A 17,110-nucleotide genomic window follows, 5' to 3' on the forward strand; every position below is an offset into this window, starting at 1 on the left:
CCCCATAGATTCCATCTTGGTGGCATGGATGACATCCTGATTTAAGTGAATGTAATAAATCTATCCTCTAATCACCTCCTGTGAGAGAAAGCATCTCCAGTCTATGATTCATATGGGAATGTGTGTTTTTGATCATATGCTTATGCGCTTTGTTGGATGARAAATGAAGTCATTGCTATTTCTTAACAGAGACTTTTTAGTTGATGAGTATTGTTGTTTGGCAATTTCAGTGAGCTCTTGCTACAAATCATAGCAATAAAAATTTCAAATAATCAGCTATGCATGCATCAGCAAGGGCAAAAAAAAAATCTTTTTCAATTTAAATAGCAGGCTCTGTCAAGTCCTGCATACCCAAAGGAAGAGAGAAGGGTTTCTCTGTTCCGTTTAAAAGCGCTTGCTTTCAGCCTTCAATATTCTGATGGACACGCTTGGGCTAGTGCTTCCACTGCATAATAGACTCCTGAAGGTCTCTAGGTGAAGGACTAGAATGATGCAAAGTGGGAGGTCATACAGTCCCGCTCTGATTATCTGAGAAATGCCTTACAGTTTATTTTCCTGTCAGAAAATAGTACAAAGTTGATGTGTAGCTTGGATTTGGGGTCAGTCATGTTTTGAAAGTAGCTTGTGTGAAACTTCAATTGATGTCATATGATTAGAAAAGTAAACCGTGAAAACAAAGTACAAATGTTTAGGTGTCTTGGCCATCTAGTTTTAAAGTATTAAGGATGGAAAGGGAAGTGCAGCTCCAAGCTACAAGCAGAACCATGCAGCAAAGTCATGTGATGTCCAGAGCTGAGTTGGGTGAGCAGAGTTGGAGGGGTGTAATAGGTCTTATTACTCAAAGCTTTGAGATCTGGCAAGGTCTCCTCCTGTAGTGAGCTCCCTACAAGATTTTTAAAATAAACAACCTCTTGTCAGACTTACTAGAATGAGAATCAGGATAGTTACCTTTTTTAGACATGGAAAACTCAAAGCAGTGAGGGAAGACAGAATTTAGTTTCCCTCTGTCTCCTTGCAGCTAGATCCTTGTTCCAAGGCTTGGTTACAAGTAATTCTGTGACTTCTGAATTGCTGCCACCTCTGTACAGTCTCCTCCAGACCATAGGAGCCTTTGCTGCTGCTGCTGAGGCCTGCTTGCATGTGTGCACATTGCATGTGTGCACATGGACCATTGCTGTGGATTACTTGCTTGAGCTTCAAGCTCCTGGCTACTTGCAATATTTTCTGGGCTCCTGTAGCATGTGGTCTTTGAAGCTGCCTTTCCTCTGGGCAAGCTCAGCTGCCCTCCAGGAGAAGGAGCAATTGCTCCTTTCTCTCAAGGAGCACCATCTCATCCTCTCTGCTTAGAGGAACAAAACACAACTAAGAACAGAAATAAAATAAAGCAGGATAGAAATACCCCTGTGGCAGGATACTGAAGTCTTGGCTTGTGATACCTATAAATCTCAGTTACTACTGGTAGAAATCTGAGATGTTATAAACAAAGAGGCAGGAAAGCTGGTGGAAAGTGAAAGGGCCAAAGACCTCTAAATAAATAGATTTAAAAGKATTGTCTTCAATTTGTTTTTTAGGAAAAAAAAACAAAGAAACAAAAAGCTATGCTTATCCTCTGATGACATGAAGTTTAGAAAAGCAAAGAGCCAGTTAGTATGCCAAGGAAACACGCTCTGCAGATGGCAAAGGCAAAGCTGAGCCCCAGTTCTTCCCCCAGCAGCTGGTATCCCCAGTTTTGTGTCCCTCATTGGTCTCGCTTCCTTTCATTTAGCAGCCAGCCTGTTATTTATTTTCCCTTTTAACAAATGGGGCTTTTGTTCATTTCCTTCCTCCAAGCAAGCAAGCTTTGTTTGTTCCTGGATTTAGGACCGAACTGCTGAATCATCTCTGCCATAAAACACGGTGAGGGGAATGTAAGCAAAGAAAAGACGGCYGGAGAGACTTGGATAGGGCTAATCTGCTCGCATCCTTTCCTGAAAGGGAAATGCAGCTCACAAGCATTGGGAAACGCAGTCGGGCAGAGCTGCAGGGCTGGGGCCGCGCGGCAGGCGCACGGGTACCGCAAACTCGCTCCCCGCGATGCCTTGCAGCCGGGGTCGAAGGCTGGGTGCTCCCTTCCCCGTATCTCGCGTTAGCGCTTGGAAGAGGGCGCAGCTGCCTCCGAAGCAGCAGAGCAGCCTGGTGACGGCGCGCCACGACAGATGGCCGAGCAAGTGGCTCTTTCTTTGCGCTTCGGCAGTCCCCTTCTCGCCTCCTGCTCMTCGCAAGCAGTCTCTGCGAATTTTCTTCGTAGCACAAAAATACTAAACCTTCTTTCCACTCCAGAAAATAACCACACTTGTTTTTTTGGGGATAAAAGAGGAAAGAGGGGAAAATCTGAAGGGCTGATTTTTCTTTCCATTTTTTCCCCTCCTTTCACAGATCAAGCAACTGAAAAGGGGGATGAGTTTTAAGCTATTTCTTCTATTCCTTTGGGCTGATAAATAATCCGCATTTGGTACACCTTTACTGTATAGGAGAGTAATGTGGTAACAGACCCCAAACCAGGGAAAGAGCAAGTGCAACCATTCCGGGGCTTTTGTATCAATATCAAAGTTTGTGTTTGTTTGTTTCTACATTGATAATCTGAAAGCATAAATGCTTAGTTTGCACATAGAAATATAGATAGTTCATATAGGTATAAATAAAACTTCTGTGCAGCTTATATATTAACGACTATTGTCTGTTATACTGCCAGTTAGAGGATGAGGAAAAACATATGAATAAGGAAGAGATTTCAGCCATTTTATGGTTTCCCCGTGTTTTAGATGCACATACCAAATTATTGGAAATGACTCAAACCTGCCAAGAATACAGATTAATCTGGAGGTCATATGGGCACATCTAAACTCACTGCTATTGCAAACTCCACTGGGACCAGATTAACATAGCTAGGTGCAATGCTCTTTTGTAGGAAGAGTACACCCCGGTGTTCAGAGAGCCTGCCGCAGCTCGGAGCAAGTGGGCTTTGATGGGTGATCCTGGTGGAAGGTCACCACTCGGGCTGCTTCCTTCGGGCTTGCGTAGTGCTCCTGAACTGGCTGCACTCTCTTTACCTTTGCAGTAATAAAGTCTAGAGATGTAATTCTTAAAAATGCAGTTCCAGATTCTGACATAATTCCAAGGCCTCTGGGACTTTAGGCACTCTGTAGACTCTGTAACACGTAGTCTTTGATCCGTACTTGTTGATGCGTCTCCGTTCTTGCAAGTATAACACATGATCCTATAATTCTTACTGTCCCATATTTGGAAAGATTCAAGCTGCAACCTAACTCAAAACTCAATGCAAGCAGAAATTGAAGCAAACCGGAGAGTCATTTTCATCTGTACCTGGTAAATACACCATTTGCCCTCCCCCCACCCCCCTCTCCCCAAAAAAAGAGGATTACATCTCTTAAYGCTTCATGTGTTAATTGAATTTAGAATATGAGTTAGATATTTGCATGGAACACTTTTTTTTTTTTCTTCCAATTGAATTCTCCTATGAGTGAAGTCTTGTCCCTTTATTTTGAGATCCTTAGGAAATTGCTTCCTGATCATGCTCCTAGTAAACAAGCACTCTTTCCACCTTCCATTAATAGGTGTTTTGTACTGTTGCAGTTGCCTCAGAAGAGCCAGGACCTGGAGAGGCACTTTGCTATGTGCTAATCTCTTCTGGGCTTTGCAGAATGTCACTTTGCAAATGCAGCATGATGGAAATTGGTGAGCTGTGCTCTCTCAAGCAATGGAGTTTACGTAAACATTGCAATGTTGTTTCTGGTTGATATAGCCTGTAGCTTCTATGAGCGCTGTCCTCAAGCTACTATTCTTTAAATGAGGGAAAACATAAAATGTTTTGCCTATGTTGTGAAATTGTACAAAGTTGTTAACTTAGTCATATATTACTTAATTTGGCACTAAACTAGCAAAAACAAAACCACAGTAAAAAAACCTCAGGCCGCAAGGCCAAGATAGATGCATTGCAACAACCAATAAAATTTTACAGCTCTGTCATTGTTCACAGGACAATTTTTCTTTTAGTAGGAATGTTTTCTACACAATAAAATAAAGAATAGTCTTCACCTTAGAAGCTAGCAGTCCAGAGGCATTAGATACAAGTGTGCTGCTACTTGCACAAAAAGCTCTCATCAGAAGTATTCACAAACTGGATCCAGATAGCTAGGCAAAGCAACTAGAGAGTTTATCTGAAAAACTAAAAGCTGATTAGATCTGTGCTCTTCTTTAACTTGTTTCAGAAAGGGTGGGTAGTGTCCCTGTTCCTGAGGCAGGCTAAGCCTCTGTGAAGTTTTCTGCAACTTTGCTGCCTTCTCTTGACTCTGGATTGTATTAAGGAACAGAAATAATTACACAGAGGGGCCTGTCCTGCATTCCTAACATAAGCAAAATGCTTATTGGATTTACAGGGTAGGTCTGTCTTTTGTTTAGGAAAACCATTGAAGCCTGTTGAACAAGGACCAAGTCAAGAGCTTTGAGTTAGACCCAAACTGTGTTTTGCATAAGTAAGAAATACATTCCATATATATGTATGTATACGTGAAGCTGCATGATGATTTATGTTTGTTCTGCAGACCCCTTRTAGTCCGCATTCCTTAGACGTGCACAGCTTTCATTAACATGAATTGACTTCTGAGGCCRTAAGAAATACAGCACCATACAGAAAAGCTGATTTATGTGTACAAAATACGAGTAAMAGGCTAGACGGTGTGTGTATTCACCACTGTCCTCTGCTGGTTCAATTTGGCTTGTGCAGCTCTATGTTGAGCAACACTGAGCGGATAGGGGAAATTTTTTGCTGTGCCGTTCATTCAGATTTGGAAACCGCTCTCGAGTCAGCCATGCTTACGGCTATTTTGTGTTAGTTTTCCCATAACGTTGAAATAAATGAAGCTTCTCRGAATCAGATACCAGGTTTCTAAAGGCAAGCACACATTAAAAATGGGTGACCTGAGTTTAACCTGGCTGCTAATTAACTGGCCTCCGTGGGAAGAAGAGAGCTGCTACCCCTGTGTCACGGGCTGCAGAGGCAGGGTAGAGCCCCAGCTGCCCCCAAACGCAGAGCGAGTCTGCGTGGCTCCCAAAAGACTAAGGGGAAAAATCACAAGTTGAATTTAGGCTGTTTAAGCCTCGTCTTTGAGGGTCTGGGTTGGTACACAGCACCTTTGGGGCATTATGTTTTGATTCAGTTTTGGTTGTCTAGCTGGTTAATTCTGTGTTAGCCAGCAGGAAGACACCGGTTTCTCTTACAGCACTTTTTAGCTTACCTGTTGCTATGTTATATTCCTGTGAATTATCAGCCATGATAAAGGCTYCTCATTTATTGCAGCTAAGTCTATTATGTAGTTCAGTGTCTTGCCACAAGGAATTTTTCTAGAGCACACGCTCGGAGGGGAAAATTGTAGCGTTTTCCTTTATCTCTGACAAGCTGTAACCACTCCATACCTGCAGCAGCGGGTTTTGCATCGCTGGCAGGAGGGTGAAAAGGGAATGCAAAGGGAACCCACCTTTCCCTTAAGCAGGGGAGCTCAGAGTTGCCGCACCAGAGCAGTATCTGCTGTAGTGGCACGGAGGGAGGCAGTGAGCGTAGGCAGCAGCCTTTGGAAAATGGAGCCACCACCTCCCCTGAGACCTCGCCGGCATGGTGGAGCTCTGTTTTCTTTCCTAATGCAATACAGCGCTGCGCTCTAACGCTCCCTCGGGTCCGAGCAGCTCGCCACCTTGGGCCGTTTTGCAGAGCTGCACAGGTGAGAGAAGAGCAAGAAATAGGGGATGGGGAAAACGCCACCCCAGCGAGGAGGCGGGCCGGCTCAGGGGGGCCGAAGCGGGCCCAGGCAAGCGCAGCGGGCAGGGTGGCTGCCGTGTTGTGCCGTGCCGTGCCGGCGTGCCAAAATGGAGGCAGGTCTGCAGCGCAGCAGGGCGGAAAACTCCCCCGGCCGACAGCCGGGTTCTCATGGCAACCAGGATTTCCATATACCGCAGGGACGCGCGGATGGTCTGACATCACTGTGCTGCAGGCAGGATTTCTGTGCGGGCTCGAGGGCTAAGTTAAACCTGTGGCAAACGGGGAACGTGTGTCCATTTTCACATCTGCACGCATATGGCTTTCCCTGTGTCGAAGGGAGAGGAGAAGTGAAACAGAGGAGGATGCAAATTTCGCTTTCTTTAAGTAGAAATAGACACCAGCTTGACATAAGCAGCTTGCTATTTTTCTTTTGCATTCTGTTTTAAAGAGCAGTAAGATTTTGCGCAGCTGGGAGGAAAGAAGGTTGTAGCGGCTCCTGCAGGTCAAAGACAACCTACTTCGCGACTCAGACACGTGCGGTCACCGAACGCTCAGGTGGTGCCACAGCGAAGAGCGCGGGCGGGTTTTAGCAGGGCAAGGCCGTAACGGAGAGACGACGTTCACGGCGCACGGCGCAGTGACATCGGCGTAAGGCAGGCGGTGCGGTGTGCYGCGGGCCGCAGCTAAGGGCGGCGCTTGGCTGTCAGCGGGACTCTGCCCGCGGAGGGGTTTTCTGGCCCCGTGTTTAAAAATGGCTGTATTTTCTGCAGCAGCCTCCAGGGCCCCGTTTTATTAGAGCCTGAAGTATGTTCTGCCTGGGAGAGTTGCAGCAGGAGAGACCCCGACATGAAAGCTCTGCCTTTTCGTTAAGGAGCTTGGAGCCCCCTAAGCRTGGAAGGGCGGCAGTTGCTTGTAGCTTGCTCGTAACAGGCCCATATATGGACCTGAGGAAGCTCAAATTAGCGGGAGGTTAAGGGCGTTTAGAAGACTGCTGGCTTTTTGTTTKTTTGTTTGTTTTGTTTTGTTTTTTTTCCTATATCTATGTTAGATTGTATGGACCTAGATCATTTTGAACCCTTGCACCTGCAAAGCTTTCTATGGGCTACCATGGGCTTTGGTGGAAAACAAGTAATGTAATAATACATTCTTTCAACTATCTTGAATAATTTTTATACAGAGAAATATCCTCATGGACATCTGTCTAKCTAAATATCTATCTAAACACCTTTAAATTCCTATATGTGGAGATTTTGCAGGGCTAAAGAAGATACCAGCATTATACTGCAAAGCTGCAGCTTCTTATCTTTTCTCATTACAAACTTCTGCTTTTCCAAAAGGAGTTCGGTGAAGCTCTACATAGGTGTGATATCCACAGTACTATCTCAATTGCAGGATAAAGTGGCTTTAATTCTTTTTTTTTTTTTTTTTGAGCAGAGATTTACTTCGCAATGTGTTTGTGAGGCACCAAATATGTCCCCAGATGATCCGGAATGTGTAACAATATTAAACAAAACAGCAGTGTATTAGTTGCGAATCTGGTGTGTTGGTAAGTGATACAGCCCTTTCAGCAAAGAGATGCTTTTGCATATTTTCATGAGGAGATTCCACGCTTCTTCCAAATCAATTCTCTTCTTTCTCCATTGCTTTTTACATTACACTACTTGAGAGTCAGATATGAGGGTTATAATCACAAATCTAAAGATAGATCTCCTTTTTTGGTCACCTGTATCTGAGGAAGAAAAGAAAGAGAAGAGGGATTGAAAAAAAGGGGATAAATGAAATGCAGACTGGTATTTTAATTGCTATATCCTCCAGTGAATTATTTGCTTGCTGGCAGTTTCTGGTAAATGTGGAAAACAAAATYGGTGGTTATGTAATGCCTTGAGAGGAAAGAGAGCCTGCTCTGAACTGACAACAGCCTTGTCAGCTTGAATGTTCAAGCTAGAAACATCTTGTCAGAAATATCATCTTTAACATTGCAGAACCCCACTAGTGCCCTTCACTCTGGCCAGGGAAGGAACCAGGCACTTCCGCGTGCCATTGCCATGCAACAGTGCAAGACCATTGGCCACAGTGAGCGAAAAATCATATCATAACTATGATATCAGTATCATAGCTATGGTATCAATAGATATTGTGAGATTGCTGTGCCTTCTGTATCCTACAGAGAAYTGAATTTTCTTCCCCATTCATTGGAAAATGGTCTTGCTTTAGGAAGTTCTRCCTGTATTACTTGGCACTAGAAGTGCAGCTTCTTTCCAAGCATTTCCAGAAGTGTGCTCGCAATTAATTATCATTTGCCATTTCATTTTATAACAGGTATGGAAAATATTTATCATACAGGTGGGAAGAAACCTGCCTAGACTGACTGTGACATAAGTGAGCTAATRGATTGCTCTCCACCCTTCTCTCTGTCTTTATTAATCACTATGGGGTATCCTAGTATTTTTCATGTATTTGTTTGTAATAGCGCAGTGTAAGGATGGAAAAGACTGTTCTAATGTAAAGATAAGTGAATTTCTAGGTCACACTCACTCAGATAACTTCCAGAACAGGCAGACATTGGCAATAACCTGCAGATGGCATTTTTCTGTGAACCTGATGGATAAAAACTAGTTAATAGTGTTAGAGAGAAAGAGAGAGAGAGAATCAGTGGGAAAGGAGATTAGAAAGAAAAGGGAAGGTCTTGTTCATTCCTAGTAAAAAAAGGAATGGTGTGAGAAGGAGCCTCTGAAATGCTCTCATCTGCTTTCCTGGATCTCTGTTCTGAGCTCAGACAGCCTAGACAGACCCACAAGACCAAATCCCTGGGCTGTGTGTGCTTCTAGACCCTGAGATCCTCTCTGGGACTCTGCAATGCACCAAAGATGGTGCTGCTGGAGCAGCCCACCCAGGTGCTGCCTCAGTTGGTGCTCCAAGCACACTTGCATTGCACGCTTCTGGAGCAACCAAGCCCTTTTGTGCTCATCCAGATGGCTTAAGTGCTCATGTTGTTGGGCACCAGGGGCCTCTCCAGCTTCTCCTTCCCATAACTGAGAACAGGAGCAGAGGAGGGATCACCAGCTCCAGTAGGCTGAGAACAACAAAAATATCCAACGTGCACTGTCACATGATGGTGGGCCTCATGTCACCACAGGCACATCATCAACCTGTCATGAACCTTTACTGGCAAGGGCCATGTCACTCGTCTAGCTATGAATATTGTCACACAGCAGCCCAAGGGGCAGAACATCAGCTCTTTTCTTGATACTATCTGCTTTTCTGCTGGAGGCACTGTGGAGAGTCTTTGGRGCTTGGCAGGATTCCACTAATATTTGTGGAGGCAATAAGCAAAATCTTATACCTGAAATATTTGTTTCCTTGTAGGAATCGAGTATTTGTACTTAACACATATTTAATGGGAAATATATTTCAAGTAACATACAAATATAATTCATGAGCTCTCTCTATATATTTGTGTGTATATGGATATATATGAATGTGCGTGTATATATACATGTTTTAAGCTATGCAAAATATATTTGCCTATAATCAAAATAAAGCACTCTTTGGCCATATCATTTTAATGTTAGTTCAGTGTCTGCTGCTTTTTCATAACACCCAAGCAAAAACTAGCTCTTGTCCTCCATTAATATTTTAGATTTTTGTGTTTTAATTTCCTGTTGTGTTATAAATCAGCACGACAGGGCAAATTTGAAAGCTACTGCRTACCAAAATATCAATACCTCCCTAGTAAAATTCAGAGTAATTTAACTGCTTAGTTCCCATTTATTTAATCTGACTTAAATTTTGAAAGATACCTTTCCGATGTCAAAATTGGAAATTTTCATTGCACCAATACTGGTTTCACTCCTAGGTAGTCTGAAAGCTGAGTTCTAGGGCCAGTTCACACCTTGAGTAGCAGTGGTAAAGCAGAGAAACCAGGCAAAATCCCTGGGTCAGCATCATCTGATCAAGGGAACTTGCATTTTAGGTGTGTTAAGGTGATTTGACTTAAACATAATTCTCACAGCACATGCTATTGTAGCTCCGAGCCCACAAAAACTCTTCTTTGGGTGGTGCAGGCATTAAGGAGATAGCAGTGTTCTCATTGGCTCTGGAGCATTTCTGTCCTCTGTGGAGATGACATGGCCTTGTAAGCAAGAATTAGTTGTCTAAATTTCCATATTTTCAATGCATGCTATGGTAGATTATATAGTTCTCCCAAACAAACTCTTTAAATTGAGCTTCCTTGTTATATTTTTTTCTGAGGGAATGGGAGAAGCTGATAGTGGTCATTCCATTCTCCTTCTCCTAATGGCTTGAGCTGTTTAATATAAAATTTGATTGCAACAATGCTCTAGTGCTATTAAGCATAACTTTGGGCTCGTTCCATGGGGTTGCCTGGTATTGACTCTAGGACAGATTTGGCTCTGGGCTGTGTTCATTTCCATTCTACCCCTGAGATGCTGTTTTATTCTGCAGCTTTTTATTTGTTTATAGCCTTGTTGGAATTTGAGTACTACGTGTGGTGTGCCAAGTAAAAATCTTCTCCTCCTCTGTTTTTTTTTTTTTTNTTTTTTTTTTTTTTTTTTTTTTTCCCCATTGAGTCTCCAATTTTCTTGATTCTATTTTATTGTTTGGGTAATGTTTGGTACATTTTACAATCCAGTGCACTATGATGAGCATAATACTTTCAGCGCAGCCTTTACCTTGCAAATGTGCTAATGAATAGGAGCAAAATAAAAAATTGACCAATCTTGCCTCAGAAAGAAGTAATCTGTCAACAAATGCTCAGGAGGAGCATTCAAAAATGTCTCTTAAGTGAGATTTCTTGGGGTGCTAGGCCAGATGGCTTATGGATTGGAGGTTTTATTCATTTCTATACTAATACATTTTTTTCTTTAAAAATTTTCAGTTTTATTATGTTTGTTCATACAGCCTAAGSAAATCAGGTGATATGTCTTTGAAAGAGACAAAACCATAAAACACTTGTTTAGGGTTTACTCTAGAATGACAAAGCACTAGAAGGAATAAAAGACAAACTAAACTTCAGAACCACTGGAGGGAACTAATTTTCAGAGCAGCTGTGCAGGCACCCAYGTTGAGTTGTATGTGTTTAAGTATTACACTGATGATTATAGCAATTGCATTCCATTTTCACACTTCACTATAAATAATCCTGTGGTGACGTTACTCCAGAACAACAGAAAAATTGACATACAAGGCCAGCCTCTGAGACAGGTTGTGAATAACAGGAACATGAGACTCTRAGGTCCATTACTTGCATTCATTTAAAACATGTATCATATTAAGAATATTGTGAGTGTACTAGTCAAAATATTTTTTTATTTAGAAATCTGCTTACAGTGAATTTGGGGATGGCTGTGAACACAGCATACAATCTTATACCTACAGTATTGAGAAATGATATCTCTCTGGTCTAGATTCAAAGACTGTGAGAACTTGAGCTAAAAAGGGAGTGCTTTTATTTAATTTTTTATTAGTTTCCTTATCATGATAGAAACAGTGCTTCAATATTTGGAGTTAGTTTCATAATTACATTTGAGATGGTAGTTTGCTCAGTTTGATGCTCAGTGTATTTTTCCTGGGTGAAGTTTTTCCAGGATRAAGCTTTTTACCTAACTATGTCCTTGGCATTTTGAATAAGGGGCAATATACCATTTCTGTAAGATGTAACTACTAAGTCTATGAAATCTTGTATTAAAAGTTTCCATTGGCTCCTATGTATATTTCTTAGGTATCTGCAGAATGCAATTGATGTTCACACATCAGCATACATGTTTATAAAGGCTGTAATTCAGTGAAATACACAGATTAGAAATTATATGCATCAAATAGGTACTCATACATTTATCAATTTCAAGTATGTAAATGCATTTTTCTGAAACATGAAAGTGGAGATGGGCACAATTTAGAATGACTGAAAAAGTATCTTCATGGGCTTTTACAGTTACTTCATAAGAAAATAATTGTTAATAGTTGATTTTTATCTTTCCTTAGAAAACCTGATGTAAAATATATATTTTAGTGTTTCATCGGAGGGGGATTGTATACAATTTAAGAACTCTTAGAAAGAACAGTTGGTATTTAGTGACCATTTTACRTTGCCAAAGACCTTTTTTATGTATTAGATATAACATTAATCAGACTTGCGGGTGAAATTGCCATTGAATATACTATTTTTAYGTTTAATGAAAACAGTAGTGTACTTCAACTACTTGAAGAGCCCTGTATATCACATATGTGGAGTAGGAAAGAAACTCTGAGTCAAAGATACTCAGATGAAATGATCAATAGATTTTATGCTTCAAATCTGTCTCCTGCTTCTAAAGAGGGCAGATTATTTTTTCTTCCAACTGGTTCATTCTTTCACTCTACCTCTTTTGTGGTAACTCCACTCAAAATGGACACAGACTATCCCATAAAACAGTAGGTCCTTTGCATATACTTGGTTTAACAAAAGAACCTAACATGAAAATCTTGTAGCCTTCTCCCCTAGGCTCAAGCCTACCTTCCAAGCAGGTTTAAGAGCCCTTGATGTAACCTTCAGAGCAATGCCTCCTCCTTGTGACTTCCCCCCTCAAAAATATTCCAGGTGAGTTTTTTRTGGCTATCCTTCGGCTCTCTTGTAGAGGTCACCTGGCTGGTAGGTGAGTGCCATGACCCCATCCAATCGGGTTGGCCCCAAAAGGTTCGTTCTGCCACAAGCACTATGTTGGACACTATGTTCTGTTTAGGTTTCAACTAAAAGGCATCCAGCTCTTAGAGYGATTCCATTTTCTCGGTTGAAGAATGATATACCTGACGTCCCTGACATTGGGATCTGCCTGACATGCACAGTACTTGCATGTGCTGTTCTCATAACTCTTTGCAGATGCATGATTACAAGTGAGCAACTCAAAATATTTACTGATTTTATCTGGGGGAAAGCTCACAATGTTTTCTGTAAAATCTTTCTTTTCTGGCTAATACCAGAATATCCATTCCACATATGGCAAAAGAGACATGCTCTGGAAACAGCATCCTGGAAGTCAAGTAGCTGGGTTTTTTTTAAAAAAAAAGAAAAAAGAAAAAAAGAAAAAAAGAAGAGAGTGAAAGAATAATAGTACTTCAGGCAGTATTTATCTAGTATGCGTTTTAACAACACTCCATTTTATGATTTTACTAAAAATTGATCAGAAGAGAGTGGAGGCAAATTTTTCTTGCTGAGCTTAGAGGCTATAGGTGCCTCTCAGATTGTTTAGTATGAGACACTGTGGRCAGAGACAAGGCTAAATTACTGAGCTTGTGTAAATCTCAGTTAGACTTTGAGTAATGATTAAAAAAAAAATATTGTCTATGTATGTATCAATGAAAGAGTTTTTAAGATAAATCATAGCACGGCTTTGAGAAAAAGGTGGTTGCAGTAGYGTCAGAGGCTTGCAATAAAGCCAATACTCCTCCTATGTCCCTGCAGCTCATGTTCCCCAYRGTCTTRCTGCGGTTCCTCAGGGGCATCTGGCTAAGAGGAAGCATCAGCKGGAGCTGCTGACCCGGAGCCGGGGCTGAGCAAGCTGGAGCTTGCAGGCCACGATTTTGCTCTTAGTGGTCAGGTGGCACAGGGTCGGAGAGCTGAGTGCTGGTGCCTTTGGTTCTGCTGGGGAGACGAGATGTGCGATCCCCTGTGCCCTCCTGTTCCGTTTAGCAAGGAGACGTTTGTACTGACCTCAGGGGCTGGTGCTTTGTTGGGTTGGTGAGCGAAGGGAGCAAGGAGAACTGGGTGCACGCCTTTTCCGGCCCTATCTGGCCAGATAGGCCAGACATTTCTTAGGGCTGAGCAAAATCAGCACCTGCAGCCGTGCTGATAAGCCCCAGAGCACAGCTCGTCAAGGAATATTGAATCCAGGTACTGGCTGTCTGACAAATAGATGTTGCAGCAGGAGAAAGGGCTCGTTTGGCACTGTCCCCAGTATTGTAAGGGCACCTGGAAACTGGCCCTAAAGAGACACAAGGGGAATAGAGAATGAGCCAATTCCTGGGGCAGGACTCTAGTCTGCGTTTGGATTTGTGCTGAGGCAGATGGTGATTAGGGCTGGTAAACGGAGGGGCAAAGTTGCAAAATGAGTTCCTATAATTTTGCTGTCCTGCCTAGGACGGCTCAGGGCCATCCAGGTTACTCCTGGGCTTATTTCTGGARTTATGTGAAACATCATCAGCCCTACAACATATAATTTTACGAACTGCAGGGCTAGTATGATACCTCCAGGGAACGTTTGTATTCCTCTCTCTTTTCTGAGACTGTTAAGCAAGGGGAACAAGAGAAAAATTGCTAAGTGCTGCAAGTCATCTTGGAAAAAATCTGTTGGCTCATTCATAGGAATTTATCACTGTAAAGGAAAGAGTCACTTGTTTAGCCACTTTCTTCAAAGATATGTGCTCATCTAGATGTCTCGTGAAGGCTGTAGAGATCCGACAGGGTACAATTATTAGTTGAGACCAACTGGGAGACTTTGCAGCCAAGTATGATTCTACTCTTAATTAACAGGTTGCATCTCTCTCCATTTTTGCAGACACAAAATAAATTGGTCCTGGAGCTATATGTTCAATGTATCATGACACCCTCCATAGAGCATCAACATATAGGGCGTATCTGTTCAGTGCTATTCAGGTCTGTACCAGGTTATAGCAAGCTAGAATATCTATACGGCTGAGTTCAGCATAGTCCGCAAAGCAGCACAGTGTGTGAAAAGCTGATTTGCCAGCTGACAAACACAAGCCCTGTCTTTTCAGGCTGGTTAAGTGCCTCGTACACAATGCTATGCCAGTGTTGTAATACTGCTTTTATTCCCAGCGATCATTCACTTGGCAGCAGCACAGGGATCTCTACAGCATGGCTCRTTGCATAATGCGGACAAAACCAAAGTATTTCCCGAAATGACAGGAGGCCTCTGCCTCCTGGGGTCAGAAAGCACTGAAAGAGATCTGCAAAAATGATTGTGTGTGTTAATTGTGTTGACAGTGTTGGAACATGATAATCACGTGTGTCGTGAGTTGGGGGCGGGGAGAAGGGAGATGGGAAGACTACGTGGTAGTGTGCATTTGGGAAAGGAGCTGTAAAACAGTTTGGAAAACACTGCCTGCAGTTATTGGCACACAGCTGACCACAATGGAGTAAGAGAGGTTTTAAAAAGTTGTCTCCCTGGGGCTGAACTAACTCTTTCTGCTTGTGTGTGTGAACTTCGCCTGCTGCAGTTGAGAGGGAAAACCCGTTAGCCTTTGGTGACAGAGTCTGCGTTGACACGACTTACCTTACTCGAAGCTTGCAGGCTGAGTGCCACTGTGGCTACCTGCCAAGCAGCAGTTTGCTAGCCAGCTTCGTGTGCCTGCGCCTGTCTGATTTGTCCTCCTGCACCCTTGGTATGTAACTACATACTCTCCCCTTTGCAGGATTTGCTCTGAAAATGTTTCAAGCATGCATGAGGTCTGACTTAAGCATGAGCATAAAACATGGCTCGTGAGGAGGCACTTAGAAGTGAAGGAAGGCAGAATGACTTTTTGAAATATCTGCTTACTACAGCATGCCAGCCAAACCCACTGGAGCCTGAAAATATAAGGAGCTTGCTTACTGTAGAACAAGATAAATAATGACACACCTAATGTGTTACCTTGATGTGATGCGGTACAAATGTTTTACAATAAACAAAAATTTCCATTTCGGCTCTTTTTTCTTTTAATCAAAATAATGATTCATAATTACAAGCTAACAATGCTAATGATAGGGTCTTGTGCTTTGGGGGGAAARGGAATTATTTTTCATTAATTTTATTTTCAGTTAAGCATCTGTTTTAKTTGTTTCTCCTGGGGTACATCTATTAAAATTTGCAAATATTCACTGTAATTTTTAATAACTTAATCTGTTTATCCATCAGTTTTATTAATGTGTGCACTTGTTTCCCCTCCTCCCTCCCTTCCAAGCCTTAGTTACTGTTGCTTAAAGTTTTGGGGAGGAAGTTTTGTTCTGTTCTTTATGATTGGGAATTATCCAGACTGGCAGTTGTTGGGTATAACATTTCTTTTCTTTTCTTTTTTTTTTTTTTTTTGATTTTAGTATTGAACTAGAGAAGATCCCTAAAAGGTGATGTGAGGAGAATATCTGAGAACTGAGGAGGGTATACAAAATCAGAGTTCACACCCCCGTGCCTAAACCTCAGCTTACTGAGGTTACTGGGGAGGGAAAGAGGGGAGAAGGGGTACTTAGCACTTTTCTTTCACTGCTGTTTCACATAACTAATCTTCATCTGTTCAAGGGCTGCCAATGAATTAAATATTCTTTCCTTTCTGCTTCTCAGAAACGTGTCCACCCCTAATGTAGAGACACAGGTAGTTATTTCCTCCTTCCTTTGGTACAGAGCAGGACCATGCAGCTGTAGCAACCCCCAGAGAGCACGGTGAGTCTGTCCTTCCTTTCCTTTTACTTCTTCCTGAGGGAGGAGAGGGTGGTCAGGTCAGTCTGACTTCTGCACAGCTGTCTTCCACAGGCAATGTTTARTTTTAAGCGAAGAGCTTTGCATATTCTAAAAAGATTCTCTCTAGTGGAAAAGTTGAGAGCTCGTAATTTTGTATAGCTCAGTGTGATGTGCTGTGGGTGGTTAGATCATCAGTTTTGGTGCCCAGACCTGTTACTTATTTGGATTCTCTTTGTTTTTACACAGAAGGTGTTTTAAATACTGCATCTGCTATTTGTAATAGATGCCTTACGAAGGACCATTATATTAAAGAAATTTGGTATTGCTCTATAGYTGGAATAGGTTCAAGACATTCAGCATGAATTAATATCAAATAAGAACAAAGACTTCGCTGTAATGCAAGTTTCACTGGGAAAGGTATTTCATTCTGAATGCAGATTTTCTGGAGATTTTTTGATGCTTATTGGCTAGCATAGGTTTCAATACGTTTTGGTTAYACATTTGCACTTGGAATCAGAGTTAGCATTAGGTGAAGAGGAGGGATGCATAGTAACATAAACAGAGCATGTGATAACCCCCAAACACTAGGTTATAAAACAAGTCTATATGCAAAAGGAGAACAAATTTGCAAGAGAGAGAGTGATTGCATAGAAAGGCTTGATCATACTTTGCTGAGTTTGATCACTAATGGAAGATGCTTTWTAGCTCCTATCTGAAAGATCTGGGTAAGGGGGAGGGAAAAAATAATCCAGGTGAGCCTAAGCTAAAGAGCAAGGTCTAACTGGACTCCCTCACTAGGTATCATTAAAGCTCCTATGAAAAATTATTTAGCCTCTGAAGGATTCAAAGA

This window comes from Rhea americana, unplaced genomic scaffold, assembly GCF_003343005.1.
Source record: "Rhea americana isolate MKP2758 unplaced genomic scaffold, rheAme1 scaffold_285, whole genome shotgun sequence".
Classification (NCBI taxonomy): Eukaryota; Metazoa; Chordata; class Aves; order Rheiformes; family Rheidae; genus Rhea; species Rhea americana.